Source organism: Balaenoptera ricei, chromosome 13, assembly GCF_028023285.1.
Source record: "Balaenoptera ricei isolate mBalRic1 chromosome 13, mBalRic1.hap2, whole genome shotgun sequence".
NCBI classification, from domain to species: Eukaryota; Metazoa; Chordata; class Mammalia; order Artiodactyla; family Balaenopteridae; genus Balaenoptera; species Balaenoptera ricei.
In genome coordinates this window covers 38,303,822-38,323,094 of record NC_082651.1, presented here as the reverse complement: position 1 = coordinate 38,323,094, position 19,273 = coordinate 38,303,822, and the positions used below count along the sequence as shown (strand labels likewise).

The 19,273-nt window shown below is 44.3% G+C and overlaps 1 long non-coding RNA gene and 1 pseudogene across 3 annotated transcripts; one reads left to right on the top strand and one right to left on the bottom strand.

Moving 5' to 3' along the window:
* The first annotated feature begins 531 nt into the window (after window positions 1-531).
* LOC132376980 (uncharacterized) lies at window positions 532-15,858 on the top strand. 3 transcript variants are annotated; one of them, XR_009506494.1, is made up of 5 exons: window positions 6,539-7,338; window positions 7,519-7,579; window positions 13,548-13,721; window positions 13,879-13,925; window positions 14,635-15,858. It is a non-coding gene; the product is annotated as an uncharacterized LOC132376980 (long non-coding RNA). The 3 variants fall into 3 exon arrangements; XR_009506493.1 differs by lacking the exons at window positions 6,539-7,338; window positions 13,548-13,721 and adding an exon at window positions 532-644; XR_009506492.1 differs by lacking the exon at window positions 13,548-13,721.
* Window positions 10,347-11,062, bottom strand: LOC132376662 (RING finger protein 11-like; annotated as a pseudogene).
* Window positions 15,859-19,273: the final 3,415 nt, after the last annotated feature.

Sequence of the window (19,273 nt, the reverse complement as noted above, 5' to 3'; positions counted from 1 at the left end):
TAGGTTATTACTAGGTGGGGTTGAACAAGTGGAGCAGCAAACTGCAAAGCAGAAAGAAGAGGGACGTACTATAGAGGGATATGACTTCCATTCTCAAGGCGCCTGCATCCTGTGCAGGGAGACAGCCTAACATAAAATGTGCCTAACAACAAATATATTGACTTCTTACTAAAAATCTCCAGTTCATAGAACCGAGGGGTTTGTACCTTCTCCTTTAAAAGTGATAGTCCTGGGACTTCCCCGGTGGTCCCGTGGTGAAGACTCTGCGCTTGCAATGCAGCAGGCGTGGGTTCAATCCCTGGTTGGGGAGCTAAGATCCCACATGCTGCGCAGCCAAAGAAATTTTTTTCGAACGTTATACTCCTGTATTATTGGCTTTAGTGGTTTCGATTTTGTTTTACTGTTAAGAAGATTTCAGTTTATTTACCGGGAACAAACAACACATAATGTAAAAATAGTTTCCCAGAAACGATTTCCATCATTCTCTTCTTCCCTTTCTCCCGCAGACTGGTGTTTCACCTTGACAAGTTCTCTGTCATTCCATAGGAAAGCTGTCTGGCTTGGAGGTTGCAATCCCAGGGAATTTTTCATCAGCGGGGAAGTCTCCATCACTACAGAGGGATCAAGGGAGAAGTCAGTCCCTGGTAAGTGAGATGCTCCCCCTAAACACCAACACAGCAGTCGTGTACCTTTCAAGGGGTTCAGGGGCAAGATGGGCAAGGCATTTCTACTAACTCTTCTTAAGGATCACGGACAGCGCCCTGTGCTACGAGGTAAGCGGTGACTGTTGTAGTTCTTACTGGTGATCCTTTCCTGTCACTGATTCTCGGCTTTCTTTGTATTTCATAGGACTGTTGTCAGTCCAATACAAAATGAGTCTTATTTTTAAAAACCTGAAATGTTTTACAGAGCCTAGCATTCTCATATAGGGTCCTTTCCATTCTCCCCACTTTCCCGAGAGGCCAAGAACACTTCACACCATGAACTAGGAGAGGGGGTAGAGCCCTTTCTGATGAAATACATCAACAAAGACAGAGTCTTAGCCTGCTTGCTCTCTGGACAGGATCTCGGACCACAAGGTCTTCACTCCTGGTGTAAATGAAGGAAGTGAGGACAGTTCAACTGGCACTCTCATAACAAGAGTTCTGAAACACCTTCCAAAGAGACTATAGCAGTAGATGAGGGAAGGGAGTGCTACAGTGTGGCAGTACCGGGGGAATGATCGGCTACAGCAGTGAAAAGTGTGGTACCGATTGGTGTGCTCTCGGGGTTCTTGTACATGTAGCATAGATGACCTCTACAGTGGCCCTCCCACCTTCCCACCTGCATTAGGTGTTCTTTTTTTTTTGTAATTTATGTTTATGTATTTATTTACTGTTTGAACTTATTTATTCTGCGTATTTATTTTTTTGGCTGCACTGGGTCTCTCATTGCTGTGCACGGGCTTTCTCTAGTTGGCGGCTAGCGGGGGCTACTCTTGGTTGCGGTGTGCGGGCATCTCATCGCGGTGGCTTCTCTTGTTGCGGAGCATGGGCTGTAGGCACGTGGGCTTCGGTAGTTGAGGCTCACGGGCTCTAGAATGCAGGCTCCGTCGTTGTGGCACATGCGCTTAGTTGCTGCACGGCATGTGGGATCTTCGCAGACCAGGGCTCGAACCCGTGTCCCCTGCATTGGCAGGCGCCACCAGGGAAGCCCTAGGTGTTCTCATATAGAGTCTAAAAACAGAGAGCACTGAGAGAAGGTAGTGGTTATTAAAGGCTCAGGATCTAAATTCTACCTGTCTCTACACCCCTTCCCAGCTGTCGATTTGACCCCATTTTTCAATGCTGACCTCATTGTTCAACTTTTCTCTGCCGTCTGTATACTCACCTTGAAAACTTGTTTCTGTGATGCGTTGAGCAGACACAGGGTGGCAGATTGCAGAGGTGGAAGCTGGTGGTCGGATATTTGTGGGCTGAATCTCCTTCAGTCCCATTCCCATTTCTGGTTGCCCAGAGGCCCTACTTCCTGTGTGTGACGCCGAGCCGTAGGATTGCGGGCAGGAGCCAAGTTCTCCATACAGTAAAGACCCCAGTGTGCCTTGGTTATAGTAATATACCTGGCTTCCTTCCTGGCAGGGAAGTGACAGGCGGCTATGCCCCTGATTTGTTCGTGGGCCTCCTGATCCAGCAGTTCCCTTGGCTCTGCCCCTGTCGTCAGCTGCCCCTAGGATAACTCTGAGCCCTAGCCACTTCTCTGGTAGATTTCCCTATTCCCCCACTACAGTCACACCTGAATAAGGCGACTCAGACCTTTCAGAGATGTGTCCTGAACCTCTTGTTTTCTGAAATACCTATCTGGTGGTTGTGAGACTTAAGGCCAGCGTCCCCGAGAGACTTTTTCTATTTCTCCTAGTAAACCTAGACTCCTCTTCTGTCACCTTCAACTCTACTCCAATTGTGTTCTTTCAACCCAGACCTCTGACCTTGCTTTTTACTTCTGCCATTTCATCCTCACTCCTGCTTCCTTTCCTAAATCCATACGTCTCTTTTGGCCTTCCTAGCCCTGGGCCAAGTTCCTTCCTCTTTGCTCAGTTTTTACCCCTTTCCTTCATTCTCCCATCCAACTTTCAGTCCTTCCTTTCTCACGCCCCAGTTAGCAGCATCTGAAAATTCGAAAGGTTTGTTACTCGTCTATTAATTGTATTCCATTTACTTATTCAGTTCTATACCTGTCTTACCTGTGTATGGAAGAACAGCTGGTAGCCAAGGTGGCACCAAGAATCCTAGCAGCTCTCACTTGACGTATCCGTAGTAGTCGGCAATTTCCATTTCGTTTTCCCTCTCGGTGAAAAATTGCAGCTTGCCCGAAGAGGTGTATCTGGCAGCATTCTCCCGTTGTTGTTGAGCCCGCCTCTTCATGGCCTCTCGCTCTGGCCTCTGCTCTTGTTCGATGGGCTTTGACATGACTGGCTCAGGCACGTTGGGTTCCCTCCATGGAACTCGTTGCTTGCTGAAGTCTTGGAGTAGAAATTGGGTTTGGAGCTTGGGTGGGGCCTGGCGCTTATTCACAGCAGGGGGAACAGGCTCCCGCTGGAGAGGAGGGCCAGATGAAGTTTTGGAGGGTGCAGGCCTAGGAGCAGCAGACTGAGGGACACGAGGCTGGGTGTGGTTGGTCCAAGCCGGTTGGGTTGGGTTGGTCACAGTTGGCTGAGCTGGTTTGGCGGGGCCTGGCAAAGAGGCAGGAGCTGGCTGGGATGAATTGACTGCAGCAGGTTGAGCTGAGTCAGTAGAACCAGGCTGGGCACGGTAAGCCCCAGCAGGCCGATGTGAGGCCAGAGACTGTGGCCTCCGAGGAGCGGGTCGAGCTTGAGGCTTGTCCCAGGCAGAAAAAGGCAGAGGTATCAACTTGACCTTCCCAGGAGGAGGCCGCTCATACTGGGCTGGAGATGGACACTCTGTTTCAGCACTGCTGTCTGGTTTCTGGGCTTGGACTTGCGTTTTCTCAGGACCCTTCCCCTCACGTGGGGTATGCCGCCATGGCTGGATAGCTGGGGGTGGCTGGGGGTCTTTGGGGTTGCTTGACTTTCCCAAGAGCCGACAGGAAGAGAGCCCAGTTTTCGTCTCATTCTTCTTCCCCAGCGCATGAAGAACCTTCACAGACTCCAGCATGCGCACGCCAAGGGAGGTTCGAGGCTTTTGAAAGCTCTGTTGGAGAAGCTCAGTTTGGTGTTCCTTTCGCTTCGTGTGGGGGATTGCTGGCTTCTCTTCTGCCTTGACTTTGTTCCCTGACTGCTTGTTCTCTTCAGCCTTGTTTCTCCCTCTGGTCCTTTTGGTCTTTTCCTGCCCGTGGCTCTTAGTTTTGCTGATCTTTCTGGATGCAGCTTTCTGAGGTTTGCCTTGAGAGTGCTTGGCCGTGTTCACAGGAGCCCTGTCACTGACTGCAGCGTGGCAGGTAACCACTTCTCCCCCTAACAGGCACTCTGGATTCTTTGGCTGGATTTTGGCCTTGGGAGCGCCACTGATAGGCTCAGAGGCTTTCTGTTTGTTCTTCCTGGGTTGATCAGAGGGAACCTTTATGACACTTGGCTTTTCCTGCACCTGATTCACCTTAATGGCTCTGGTGTCTTTAGCTTTGATCACGTTGGGACCTTGGGATTGATCAAGCTCTTTCAAAGGATTAAAGAGCTGGGGAAGGTGAATATCCTCCGCCAGTGTAGTAATGTCTGCAAGACCACTGCTAGGTTCAGTCCCATTTTCAAGTGTCCCTAGGTCCTGACGACTCCGGCTGTTCTCTCCCAGATCAGCATTTTCAGAACCAGGCTGCTCCTCTTGGCTGAGGGGATCGGTGCAGGCCAGCGGCTGGTGAATATCAGGGATTCCTAAAGGGAGTAGTGGAGGATCTTGGTTCTCTGTTGGGATCTGGTAGGCATCCAGAGGCTTTGAAAGCTTGGTTTTGATATCATCCACGTGCTTACTCTCTATTTGTCCCTGGCTTGGAGCTGGAGGCAGGGCCAGGAGACGCCTGGCACTCTGGACTGGAGCTGTCACTGAAATGTCCCCAAGTTCAGATGGTGGGTTACTCTCAAGTATGTGGCTGTTTCTGCTACTGCAGGACTTGGGGAGTTCTTGACTTTGTGTCACACAAAACGTCTGGCTTGGAGGTTGCAATCCCAGGGAATTTTTCATCACCAGGGGGGAGGTCTCCATCCCTACAAAGGGATCAAGGGAGAAGTCAGTCCCTGGTAAGTGAGATGCTCCCCCTAAACACCAACACAGCAGTCATGTACCTTTCAAGGGGTTCAGGGGCAAGATGGGCAAGGCATTTCTACTAACTCTTCTTAAGGATCATGGACAGTGCCCTATGCTACGAGGTAAGCGGTGACTGTTGTAATTCTTACTGGTGAGCCTTTCCTGTCACTGATTCTCGGCTCGCTTTGTATTTCATAGGACTGTTATAAGTCCAATACAAAATGAGTCTTATTTTTAAAAACCTGAAATGTTTTACAGAGCCTAGCATATTCTCATATAGGGTCCTTTCCATTCTCCCCACTCTCCCGAGAGGCCAAGAACACGTCACACCATGAACTAGGAGAGGGGGTAGAGCCCTTTCTGATGAAATACATCAGCAAAGACAGAGTCTTAGCCTGCTTGCTCTCTGGACAGGATCTCGGACCACAAGGTCTTCAATCCTGGTATAAATGAAGGAAGTGAGGACAGTTCAACTGGCACTCTCATAACAAGAGTTCTGAAACACCTTCCAAAGAGACTATAGCAGTAGATGAGGGAAGGGAGTGCTACAGTGTGGCAGTACAGGGGGAACGATCGGCTACAGCAGTGAAAAGTGTGGTACCGATTGGTGTGCTCTCGGGGTTCTTGTACATGTAGCATAGATGACCTCTACAGTGGCCCTCCCACCTTCCCACCTGCATTAGGTGTTCTTCTTTTTGTAATTTATGTTTATGTATTTATTTACTGTTTGAACTTATTTATTCTGCGTATTTATTTTTTTGGCTGCACTGGGTCTCTCATTGCTGTGCACGGGCTTTCTCTAGTTGGCGGCTAGCGGGGGCTACTCTTGGTTGCGGTGTGCGGGCTTCTCATCGCGGTGGCTTCTCTTGTTGCGGAGCATGGGCTGTAGGCACGTGGGCTTCGGTAGCTGAGGCTCACGGGCTCTAGAATGCAGGCTCCGTCGTTGTGGCACATGCGCTTAGTTGCTGCACGGCATGTGGGATCTCCGCAGACCAGGGCTCGAACCCGTGTCCCCCGCATTGCATTGGCAGGCGGATTCTTAACCACGGCGCCACCAGGGAAGCCCTAGGTGTTCTCATGTAGAGTCTAAAAACAGAGGGCACTGAGCGAAGGTAGTGGTTATTAAAGGCTCAGGATCTAAATTCTACCTGCCTCTACACCCCTTCCCAGCTGTCGATTTGACCCCATTTTTGAATGCCGACCTCATTCTTCAACTTTCTCTGGCGTTTGTTATACTCACCTTGAAAACTTGTTTCTGTGATGCGTTGAGCAGGCACAGGGTGGCAGACTGCAGAGGTGGAAGCTGGTGGTCGGATATTTGTGGGCTGAATCTCCTTCAGTCCCATTCCCATTTCTGGTTGCCCAGAGGCCCGACTTCCTGTGTATGACGCCGAGCCGTAGGATTGCGGGCAGGAGCCAAGTTCTCCATACAGTAAAGACCCCAGTGTGCCTTGGTTATAGTAATATACCTGGCTTCCTTCCTGGCAGGGAAGTGACAGGCGGCTCTGCCCCTGATTTGGAATCTGAGATGGTGTTCCCTGAGCAAGGCTGGCAGAAAGCGATGGATGTAGAGGGACCATGTTCTTGGCGTCTGAAGTTTTATCATACTGGGCTGCCAGAAACATGGAGGAGGCAGCTGTGTGGCGGTCAGTGAGTGCCAGAGTAAAGTCTCCGAGTGAAGAAGAATTCTTTTCAGTGCTTGCTGTGATGTCCCACTCAAGAACACCTGGATAGGAAGCAGCTGAAGTGGAGATCTGGCTGTGGTCCGTAACTCCAGATAACATAGTCGTGCTAGAATGTTGGTAAAGGTAGGCACTACCCATGAGTGTCTGGAAAGGGGTACCAGTAGCCGATGCCGAACTGACGGCAGGGGCAGAGACTCTGGAGAAGTTGCAGACGCTTCGTGTTAGGGAAGTTGCATTGCTACAACAGATTTTTAAGCAACAGAGCAATCCAGCCAAGTTTATATTTTAGAGAGAGAACATCTTCCATGTGGAGGATCAGTTGAAATAGAAGAGATTGTTAGAATTGTAGGGCGGTAGTATTCCAGGCAGGAGATGACGAATGCCAGACACCACCTAGTCACAGACATAGCTTTTGCAGAGATCAGCTACATGTTGTTGTTTTTTATTTACTCTCTCATATAATTTTTTTTAAGTCCTGGACCACAAAATACTGTGGCATCGTTGGAAAAATCTGAGACTCGATTCTAGTCTTTTTTCTGTTTGCCTGCTCTGCAGCTTGGGCTTACGTTCTCAAGCCTTACTTTTTCATTGTGAAATAAGAACGGTGCTACTTAACCCGAGAACTCCCCAGGCACATAGACCCGTGGCGTGTGAGGAGCAGTGAAGGAGAGAAGGAATGGAAGTGCTTTGGGGACCCCAAGAGCCCTTCAGAAACCGTTTGTTCTTTTTAATATTGAGCATTAAAAGTGAAGGCATTCCATTTGTTTCACTCAAAAACAAATTCTGTTCTTCTGATAGCCTGTTTTTTTTTTCCACTCCCTTTTTCTATAGTCAGATCAGTTCCTGATGGGCATTCTCCAGTCCACACTATTGCATCTGATTGGAGGCTATGCAAAATTTCCCAGAGACAATGAATTTTGACGGTATAGTAGTTAATTCTTTATAGTACGTTCCTGCAAAAACACTCTTTTCTTCAGAGTTTTTCCTTTTCAGGATAGTGGTAGTGTTGTGGTAACTAATAAAGGCTACTCTTCAGAAAATTGTATAACTCGTTTTTAGTGTATCTACTTCGCTTACTTAATTCCATATTCCCTGTTTTCTAGACAGACTTCTTGGTGTCCACTGTACCCATGGTTTCAACAGGACTGGCTACCTCATGTGCAGGTGAGTTGCCAACCCCAAGAGGCAGAGCATGTTTAAATTGTTCTGTTTACAATAGTAATGTAAGCTAATGTAAGCTGAATGCAAAAAATGCAGTCAGAGAAGTGTATGAAGTGGAAGGCAATTTTGCCCCCTACTCAGATGTTACCACCAGTAATAATTTAGCACATATTTTTTCAGACGTAAAAAATGCAGATATAAGCATATACAATGGTCCCTTGGTATCTGCAGGGGGATTGGTTTTAGGACTCCCCATGGATCCGAAAATCCTCGGATGCTCAAGTCCCGTATGTAAAATGGTGTAGTACAGTCGGGCTTCCATATCTGCAGGTTATGGAACCGTTGGATATACAGAACTGACTGTACCTGTGATTTAATGGTATAGTGTTTTAGACATTCTGGTTTATAATTTAATATATGGAGGACATCTTCGTCTGACAATATTTGGAGACCTCATTCTTATTTATTTATTATTCTTTTTTTTCCTCCAAATTTGCTTTATGTAGTTGGATATAAATAAATGAGCACAAACTTAAGCAAGATACATGTAACAATTTAATAGAACCTGATACTCTTAATTCTTTCAGTGTTTCTCCAACTCATCATGGGGCTCGTAAGAAAAGTAACCAACATGGATACTACTACAGTTGAATGTCAAATCTTTAAGTGCTTAGGACATACTAAATCCTTGTATAATGCACTTATGAGGAACCCTTCAAGAGACTTGTGTTTTGTATGTAGCAAAAAGTGTTAAGAGTCAAATATTCAACTCAGTATAAAATAATAAGAAACACTTCTGATTTGTTAGGTTGAGATTGCTTCTCCTTTTACTAATGAATGATTGTTTTAGCTGTAAGATCACTGAGCTGAACAAATATGTCACCTTGGAGTACATAAGGAAAAATAAACACATGCTAAATGGGTAAAACATTACAACTACATCTTTACTAGACCATCTCTACTAACGCTTCAGAAGCTTAGAGATTTAGAGTGTTCTTACGTTAATTGCAAGAAAAATAGAAAGAGAGAAATTCCTTCTTTTTTGAGATCACAGCTGTGAAGTCGTGATTATACAAATTCTTCACTTGTGTGCAAAACATGAAACACATTTCTCTTAATTCTCCCTGCTTAGAATTGTCAGTCAACTAGCAGGACTTTCCTTCCAAGAAACAAGAGACTGAGATGTGTTTTATATAACTTCAGTAACCTCAGCACTACAGTAAGAAGACATGCAGTATCCTTTTGCTGTGCTTCAAGACAACAGGGAAGGAGGTCACAGGAAAGAAGAAATCAAAATGGTTACAACTGAGAAACTTTTCTCAGTGTAACCATGGTGCCACTTTCATTTTTACATAAGCATGGTGGCATAATTCAAGCTCAATACATCAGAATTCTTAATATTTAAAATTTACCTTGACTTTTAATTATCACCATGTTAACAACCAAAATAATTTGACGAAACTCATAAGAAAGGGTAATGTTAAACCCCACTTTACTAGAGTTAGTTTCTGGACACATTAGCTCATTTTTTTTTATAGAAGAGGGACAGTGAATCTCAGTTGGCTTACAAGCTAGGAGATCACTTTGAATTCTGCATTTCTTAACTGCAAACAGATATAGCACTTGTAACAGGTTATAACTGGTTTTCAGCTGGTTTTCAAGCACAGAGCCAGCCCCAACAGTAATAGTACACTATTGAAAAAGACCTAAGGCAATGAATTCCATTTCCAGTGGAAAGAAAGAATCGTATGGTCTTGGACAAACAATTCTGATGGTTTACTTAACAGTCACTTAGTAGTTCTTCCTTGCTCATAGAACTTTATGACTTTTTTGAGGAGTGAAGCATTCAGCTTGAGTGGATAAATCCTTGTTAGGCTAAGACAATCATTATCATATCCCTCTTTGCCATGAATTGTCTTATGAATGGTCATATCAGTCTGTTTTGGCAAATGAGTAATTAAGGGAAGGCTGTTATTGTGCTTATGAGAATGATATTTTTCTCTGAGAAAAGATAAATAGGCATTAGGAAAATGACCATTTGGGCTCTTTTTCTGCTTCCTCCTTGTTTTGTGAGAATATGATATTTGGTTTTACAGCAGCCATCTTGTGACCCTGAGATGATCATATGCCAATAATGACAAATGGTAGATTAGAAAGAACCAGCAAAGACAGAAAACAGCAACGTCAGTAGTAACAAGAATCACAGCAAAAGAACAATGGGACCTTAACTTGTGGAGTTCCTATAAAGTAAAAAATATAAGTGCTCTATGTTTATTCTAAAACAAAAAAAGAACTATGCAAACCAGCTTAAAACTCCTTTTTTTGTGCCAGTGTTCTAAAATGTGGCTTTTCATAAAACCTTGACCCAAATGCCAGCAACTTCAGAAAAGAATTTGGGTAGGGGGAAGAAGAAAGTTATCTCACTTAGGAAAAACAACCACTATCTTTATCCTAATCTTTGGCACACAGTTGAAACATATACAGCTGCTGTAACACTTTACACAATTCCTATGTACTGGAGGAATAACAAGATCTAAATAACAATTATATTTTTCAACACTGGGTGAAGGCTTTACATAAAAATACCATCCTCCTTTTTCCCCCTAAATTTCTAAAATATCACGTGCTTTTCCCCAACATCTGCAGCCGTTCAGGAATTTTTAGGAAACTTTCATGCATGATCTTAATTCCTAATCCCTGGCTCTTTGGGCTCAACCACAAAAGATCAAAACCACCAAAAATGATGGTTCACTTGAAGTCAGGTGAGAGACACTGGCTCAGTTAGTCTCGTAGGACAAAAGCAGTGCTGCATCAACTGTCTCCATGCAGGAGGGGCACGTGAAGGATCTCATCAGCCAGTCATCTGTACAGCCCAGGTGATCTGCATACACAGCAGAAATCAAATTGGGTTCTCATAAACAAAGTGCATCATACAGATCACACACTCCCCGATCTTTTTTTTAAATATTTGTTTTATTTTATTTATTCATTTATTTGGTTGCGCCGGGTCTTAATTGCAGTCGGTGGGCTCCTTAGTTGTGGCATGCAAACTCTTAGTTGCGGCATGCATGTGGGATCTAGTTCCCTGACCGGGGAACGAACCCGGGCCCCCTGCGTTGGGAGTGTGGAGTCTTTAGCCGCTGCACCACCAGGGAAGTCCCCCGGATCCTTTTTTCTGATCCATTTCTTCCAGGGTCATAAACTCCTTCAGGCTGATCCTGTATGAGGCCTATTCTTTGAGCTATCCTAATTTGCTCCTCTCAGCTGAGGTGCTAGGCGAGTCTGACTAGGTGTTGGATGAGAGACCAAAACTGGAACTTGATCCAGATATGGCAGCAGCAGCTCCTGATCCAGCTCCGTCCCCTTGCCAAAGCTAGCCCAGTCGGATTGAGACTTGTGAGGCAGGGAGATGTCATCCGAAGTGGGGGACTTAAGGCAGTTCCCCATCTTCCGGGGCTTGAGTGTGTGATCTGTGTGCTGTTTTGACAGTCTCCCAACCTCATTCTTTTTTTTTTTTTTTTTTTTTTAATTAGTTTATTTATTTATTTATTTTTGAATTTAAAAAATTTATTTATTTTTTATACAGCAGGTTCTTATTAGTTATCTATTTTATACATATTAGTGTATATATGTCAATCCCAATCTCCCAATTCATCTCACCACCACCGACCCCCGCCCTGCCCCGCTTTCCCCCCTTGATGTCCATACGTTTGTTCTCTACATCTGTGTCTCTATTTCTGCCTTGCAAACCGGTTCTTCTGTACCACTTTTCTAGATTCCACATATATGCATTAATATATAATATTTGTTTTTCTCTTTCTGACTGACTTCACTTTGTATGACAGTCTCGAGGTCCATCCACGTCTCTACAAATGACCCAAGTTCGTTCTTTTTTATCGCTGAGTAATATTCCATTGTATATGCGTACCACATCTTCTTTGTCCGTGCACCTGTCGATGGGCGTTTAGGTTGCTTCCGTGACCTAGCTATTGTGAATAGTGCTGCAGTGAACATTGGGGTGCATATGTCTTTTTGAATTATGGTTTTCTCTGGGTATATGCCCAGTAGTGGGATTACTGGGTCATATGGTAATTCTATTTTTAGTTTTTAAGGAACCTGCATACTGTTCTCCATAGTGGCTGTATCAGTTTACATTCCCACCAGCAGTGCAAGAGGGTTCCCTTTCCTCACATCCTCTCCAGCATTTGCTGTTTGTAGATTTTCTGATGATGCCCATTCTAAGCGGTGTGAGGTGATACCTCATTGTAGTTTTGATTTGCATTTCTTTAATAATTAGTGATGTTGAGCAGCTTTTCGTGTGCTTCTTGGCCATCTGTATGTCTTCTTTGGAGAAATGTCTATTTAGGTCTTCTGCCCATTTTTTGATTGGGTTGTTTGTGTTTTTAATAGTGAGCTGCATGACCTATTGATATATTTTGGAGATTAATCCTTTGTTGATCGGTTTATTTTTTTTTTTAAGGCTGCATTGTTCCTTTGCTTACTGATGAACATGTACAAGTCAGAAGTTTTTGATATTATAAAACATCAAAGTAATGAACATTCCTGTGTGAACATCTTTGAATATATATGCTTTGTCTCAGTTAACTTCACTCAGAATGGGACTTCTGCATCAAGGAGTTTATGCCCTTATGCTTTTTGTGGGTGTTGCTACACTGTACCAATGTATGGTTGTTCATGCAGGAAACACGTATTGAGCATCTGTTATGTTTAAGCACTGTGCTGGGTGCTAGCAAAAAGACTTGAGAAATTTTGTGAGTGAGGAGACTTGACCTGCCTGCCCTTTGTGAATTCTAGCAGTCCAGAGAGGGAATAGCTATTCAAGAATCACACTCTGCATGTAGAATTACAACTCTGACAGGTGCCAAGGAGAGGGACATGGTACCATGAGAGCATATTTTAGGGAGGATTTGATCTCATCATGGAGATTAGAGAAGGTTTAGGGATGTTTCAGCTGATATCTGAAGGATGAGTAGGTATTAACCAGATAGGGACGTTGGGGAGAGATTTCTGAGCATAAGGAATAGCAAAAGACCCTCTAAGAGGAAAGCATATGCTGTGTTGGAGGAACTGGCCAGGAAGGTGGGGCCGTTGGGGGAGCATGTCATCATAATGGAGCTGCAAGTGTGGGTAGGAGCTCGATCGTGCAGGCTTATGTTTAAGGTTTCAGACTTGAAGAGTAATAGAAAACCATTGAACTATTTTTGTTGAAGGTGAGTGTGTGGAACATACCCAATTGCATTTTCAACCTATCGTTTTGCTACCGAGTGGAGAATACACTGCAGGGAGAAAGAGTGGAAGCGAGGAAGCAAGTTAGGAGACTTGTGTAGAAATTGGGCATAATGGTGGCTTGGACCAGGGTATGGTGGTCATTTTGGTGGAAAGATGTGGACAGATTCTAGAGGTATGTAGGCAGTATCATTGTCAGCACTGGTGGTGGGTTGAGGATGAGGGTGAGGGAGAAATAGCTGTCAGTGATGGTGATTCCTAAGTTTCTGGCTCCTATGGTTGGTTAGATAGGGTTTTTTAGATATGATGTTAATATTTGTCCTAATTTGTCTTTTGTTATTTGTTGGTTCTTGATGAATACTCTTGTCATATTAAGTCTCCTGTTTTTAGTGTACAAAGCATTTTGACCGAAACTGACCGTTGTATGTTATCAGATAACTTTTTAACATCTGCCAGTTTGGTCCTGTATTTTATTCTCTTTCATTTATTGATTAAATTGTTGTATTAATGTAAATAACTATATTAATAGATTTTCTAAAGTTGCGTTATCCTTGCATCCTTGGTCCTTGGAATAAAGCCTGTTTTTTTTTTGTTTGTTTGTTTTTTTTTTTGGCTGTGTTGGGTCTTTGTTTCTATGCGAGCGCTTTCCCTAGTTGCGGCAAGCGGGGGCCACTGTTCATCGCGGTGGGCGGGCCTCTCACTATCGCGGCCTCTCTTGTTGCAGAGCACGGGCTCCAGACGCGCAGGCTCAGTAGTTGTGGCTCACGGACCCAGTCGCTCCGGGGCATGTGCGATCTTCCCAGACCAGAGCTCGAATCCGTGTCCCGTGCATTGGCAGGCAGATTCTCAACACTGCGCCACCAGGGAAACTCCGGAATAAAGCCTTTTTGTAGTCATGGTATATATCATGCTTTAATAATTATTGATTAGATATGCTGATATTTTCTTAGGATTTTTCTATCTGTATTTGTAAAGCACAATTGGACCTTTTTTTGCAAAAACTTGATTTTCTTTCCTTTTTATTTACAAATGACTCGAATTTTGTTGTTTTGTAGATATTTGATTGATGTAGAAGGCATGTGGCCAGATGATGCAATTGAATGTAAGTATAAGGGTTGTCACTACTTTTCCCTTGTTATAAAATTTGAAGGGAGAAATGTAAGGGAATTTCTCAAATTTTGGAAAAATAGAAAAGTCTGTAATTCATTTGTTCTGACATACGATAACCTTTTACCAAAAGTTTATAAAGGGATGTATCTGGAAATAGCAAGATATAATAGCCTGAATAATTAGTCAGTGGATTTCAGCATTTTTTTTTCTTTTTTAAATTTATTTAATTAATTAATTTACTTTTGATATTATATCCACTGCCCCACCAAGGAAGTCCCTTTTTCTTCCTTCCTTCTTTCCTTCCTCCCTTCCTTCCTTCCTTCCTTTAAAGCTCCAAGTCATTTAAAATACATGACTTCTTACTAAAAATCTCCAGTTCATAGAACCAAGGGGTTTATAACTTCTCCTTTAAAAGTGATATTCCTGGGACTTCCCTGGTGGTCCAGTGGTGAAGACTCTGCGCTTCCAATGCAGCAGGCGTGGGTTCAACCCCTGGTTGGGGAGCTAAGATCCCACATGCTGCGCAGCCAAAGAACTTTTTTTCAAAAGTTATATTCCTGTATTATTGACTTTAGTGGTTTAGATTTTTTTTTTAATGTTTAGAAGATTTCAGTTTCTTTACCAGGAACAAACAAAACGTAATGTAAAACTAGTTTTGCAGAAACGATTTCCATCATTCTCTTCTTCCCTTTCTCCTGCAGACTGGTGTTTTATCTTTACAAGTTCTCCGTCATTCCATAAGAAAGCTGCTCGTCTTCTGGTTTCATAAGAGATGGTGAACAGTGGTAAAATATCCAGTTGACCGAAATTTCTAGAGTACACTTCAGGGAGCGAGTGATGGGGTGGAATGTTGGGGCAGAGTGAGAGATACAGATTCTGGTGAGACTGAGAGTCATGCACAAAAATTACTGGGCTGTGGTGAAGGGAGAACAAAACTAAATCAGGTTCCTGCTGGTGGACAGGAAGCCAAGATGAAGAAGAATGGTGCGTAGCTGGGCAGTGTAATTAGGCCCCTAAGTGCTGTGTCTCCTGATAGTAATTATGAACAGAAACCAAATAATAGTTACTAATAACATGGAGGTGACCAATCCTTGAGAGCTGAGGCAGAGAGAAGGAAAGATGGCATTATGCCTTGTCTCTGGTGCCTTGAGTTTCCCAGGCTGGTTTGTGACCAATCTTGGGTGAAATCATAACTAAGTCATTTCTGCTAAGGTGATCAGCTTTCGTGGGGTCCTTTCTCTGCACTCTGTCCAATGGTAAAGCCCACTGGTTTATGCCTCCTGGAAAACAGTTATTCCAAAGCAGTATAAGTGAAGCATTGATGAAACAGCCATGAAGAGCATGTTTCCACATGGCCTCGCACCACCTTTTCAAAGTGCTGTAAAACTTTTTTCATCCAAAAATCAGTAACAGAAAAGGATTGGGATCAAATCCCGTACAGAGGTAGTGTAAGAAAAAAGAGAATAAGGAGCAGAATAGCATGTCTTCAGACAATAAAATCAAGTTGGAAAAGACAGGTCCACAAAACAGATCAAAACTGTAACCTATTATTTCAAAGTGGGCTAAAAGATGTTAGGAAAAACAATGCGAAAGATGAAAGAACATGGATCGAGGAGGGAATGGGAAGTTATTGTTTAGTGGCTATAGAGTCTCTGTTTGGGATGGTGGAAAAGTTCTGGAAATGGTAAATGCTGATAAATGCCACCTATGGGTGTTTGGTTTTAGTTGATCTTCTTCCATGAAAGGGTTTGGAGAGATTCAGAAGCTATGCTGCTGCCTCCATCTTTCTGATGTCCTGCTCAATCTTTTGACATAATTATTTTGAATTTGCACAGTGGTGATGGTTGCACAGCATTGTGAATGTATTTAATGTCACTGAATTGTATACTTGAAAATGGTTGAAATAATAAATTTTGTTTTATGTATATTTTACCATAATAAAAAAAAGATGAAAGAACAGCATAAACCAGAATTAGGTAAGATGATAGAACTCAAGACAGAATTCAAAATAAAAGAAAAAAGTTTCAGAAATGAGGACTAAATTTAAAATAATACAAGAGTGGGGACTTCCCTGGTTGTCCAGTGGTTAAGAATCCACCTTGCAGTGCAGGGGATGCAGGTTCGGTCCCTGGTTGGGGAACTGAGATCCCACATGCTGCAGGGCAACTAAGCCCGCACGCCGCAACTACTGAGCCCACGTACTCTGGAGCCCACGCGCCACAACTGGAGAGCCCACGAGCCACAAGGAAGAGCCCACGCACTGCAACAAAGAGCCCACGTGCTGCAACTAATACCCGACACCTCCAAAAATAAATAAGTTAATTAATTAAATAAATTAAATAAAATAATACGAGTGAATGAACATAATGGATAATGCCTTAAGAGAAACAAACAAGAAGAGGAAAAAAATTTTTTAAATCAAAAAGAAGATAAAAAGAATTTTAGAGAAATGGCAAACATAACAGATAGGCAAGAAAGAGTCAGGACAGCTCTGAAAAGAGAAATATAAATACGTATAAGGGGCTTTCCTGGTGGTGCAGTGGTTAAAAATCCTCCTGCCAATGCAGGGGATATGGGTTCGATCCCTGGCCCAGGAAGATCCCACATGCCATGGAGAAGCTAAGCCCGTGAGACACAACTACTGAGCCTGTGTGCCACAACTACTGAAGCCCACGCGCCTAGAGCCCGTGCTCGGCAACACGAGGAGCCACCGCAATGAGAAGCCCGCTTGCCGCAACTAGAGAAAGCCTGCGCACAGCAACAAAGACCCAAAGCAGCCAAAAATAAATAAATAAATACATTAAAATATATATATATATATATATATATATACGTATAAGAATCTGTTATACCATAAAAGTGACATTTCAAATCAGTGGGACAGATTAGTCAATAAGTTGTGATACATAAATGTTGGGGTATAAATATTTCTCTGGAAGGATCCACAGCACGGCCAAAGCAGATGTCTCTGAGGAGGGAAATGTGTGGCTGGGGAATGTGGGGAAAAGGGTCACTTTTCATTGAATACCCTTGTGTACCTTTTCTAGTGTTCTGTCATGTGAATCTATTACCTCTGAAGTTTGCCTGAGTTCAAACCCCAGTTCCCCCAATTGCTAGCTCTTAATCTAGGGCAAACTCTTCACACTCTCCAAGCCTCTTAATCTGTGAAGTAAGGTCAGTAACTCAGCCTGGTGCTGCCTGGCACAGAATAAACTCTCAAAAAATGGACATTATTAGTGAAAAAAACCCAAATGCCCATCAGTGGATGAATGGATTTTTTAAATGTGGTGGATATGTGAAATATTATACAGCCATAAAAAGGAATGAAGTACTAACACATGCTACAACATGGACGAACTTGAAAACATTATGCTAAGTGAAAGAAGCCAGAGACAGCGGTCACATTCATTTGTATTATTTCATGAAATGTCCAGAAAAGGCAAAACCATAGCAACAGAAAGCAAATTAATGGTTGCCAGGGCTGAAGGAAGAGGGGATGAAGAGTGCCTGCTCATGCTTAAGGGGGCTTCTTTTTGGGGTGATGAAAACGTGATGGGTTAGATGCCGGTGATGGTTGCATAGGCTTGTGGATGTACTAAATGACACTGAATTTGCAGTTTCAGAAGGTGAATTTTATGGCATGTGAATGACATCTCAAAAAAATAATTTTGAAAATGAAAATTGCCCATTTTCCCATAGTCACTATCCACTGTCTCCATCTCTCCCTTCTCCCCACTGCATTCCTTTTCACGCCCAGCCCTGCCGCTCTCTCCCATCGTCACTCCCTCGAGCTGCCCCACGAGGCCTCCCAGGGAGCCTCTGAACCCCTGGGCGCCTGCGTCCTGTGGCTGTTGGAGCTGCTGCCCAGTGCGCGTGCCCCCACCACTCTCACCCGTGAGAGTGGACGCTTCCGTCGGATTTTTTCTCATGCGTTTCAGTAGATGGTGATGTTTACAAAAGGCGGCACGTGCCCTGCTCAATGGAGGAAGCCCCTCAAGTTAATATTTAGGCGCGTGCAGAAGTTTGATCTCGTCCACCAGTAACCTCAGGATGCTGTGCTCTGAAAGCCAGGTTGGCCGCCTACGGGCATCTGCAAATACAGAGGACTTCAGAGGCATTTGGGCCTCAAATTGAGTCCTTGTACCTCCACATGGGATGTGACCTCAGCCCTTTGCTGCACCTCTGTAAGTGAAGTGGCACAGGAATACCGGCCTTGCCTGTCTTTGCCAAGGTTAACTGAAGAGCGCATTCGCTCCCCTCGTGCTTAGGTGTTGAGTACATCGTGATTTACATACCAGGCCCTATTCGTGGGCCTCCTGATGCAGCAGTTTCCTTGGCTCTGCCCCTGTCGTCAGCTGCCCCTAGGATAACTCTGAGCCCTAGCCACTTCTCTGGTAGATTTCCCTATTCCCCCACTACAGTCACACCTGAATAAGGCGACTCAGACCTTTCAGAGATGTGTCCTGAACCTCTTGTTTTCTGAAATACCTATCTGGTGGTTGTGAGACTTAAGGCCAGCGTCCCCGAGAGACTTTTTCTATTTCTCCTAGTAAACCTAGACTCCTCTTCTGTCACCTTCAACTCTACTCCAATTGTGTTCTTTCAACCCAGACCTCTGACCCTGCTTTTTACTTCTGCCATTTCATCCTCACTCCTGCTTCCTTTCCTAAATCCATACGTCTCTTTTGGCCTTCCTAGCCCTGGGCCAAGTTCCTTCCTCTTTGCTCAGTTTTTACCCCTTTCCTTCATTCTCCCATCCAACTTTCAGTCCTTCCTTTCTCACGCCCCAGTTAGCAGCATCTGAAAATTCGAAAGGTTTGTTACTCGTCTATTAATTGTATTCCATTTACTTATTCAGTTCTATACCTGTCTTACCTGTGTATGGAAGAACAGCTGGTAGCCAAGGTGGCACCAAGAATCCTAGCAGCTCTCACTTGACGTATCCGTAGTAGTCGGCAATTTCCATTTCGTTTTCCCTCTCGGTGAAAAATTGCAGCTTGCCCGAAGAGGTGTATCTGGCAGCATTCTCCCGTTGTTGTTGAGCCCGCCTCTTCATGGCCTCTCGCTCTGGCCTCTGCTCTTGTTCGATGGGCTTTGACATGACTGGCTCAGGCACGTTGGGTTCCCTCCATGGAACTCGTTGCTTGCTGAAGTCTTGGAGTAGAAATTGGGTTTGGAGCTTGGATGGGGACTGGCGCTTAGTCACAGCAGGGGGAACAGGCTCCCGCTGGAGAGGAGGGCCAGATGAAGTTTTGGAGGGTGCAGGCCTAGGAGCAGCAGACTGAGGGACACGAGGCTGGGTGTGGTTGGTCCAAGCCGGTTGGGTTGGGTTGGTCACAG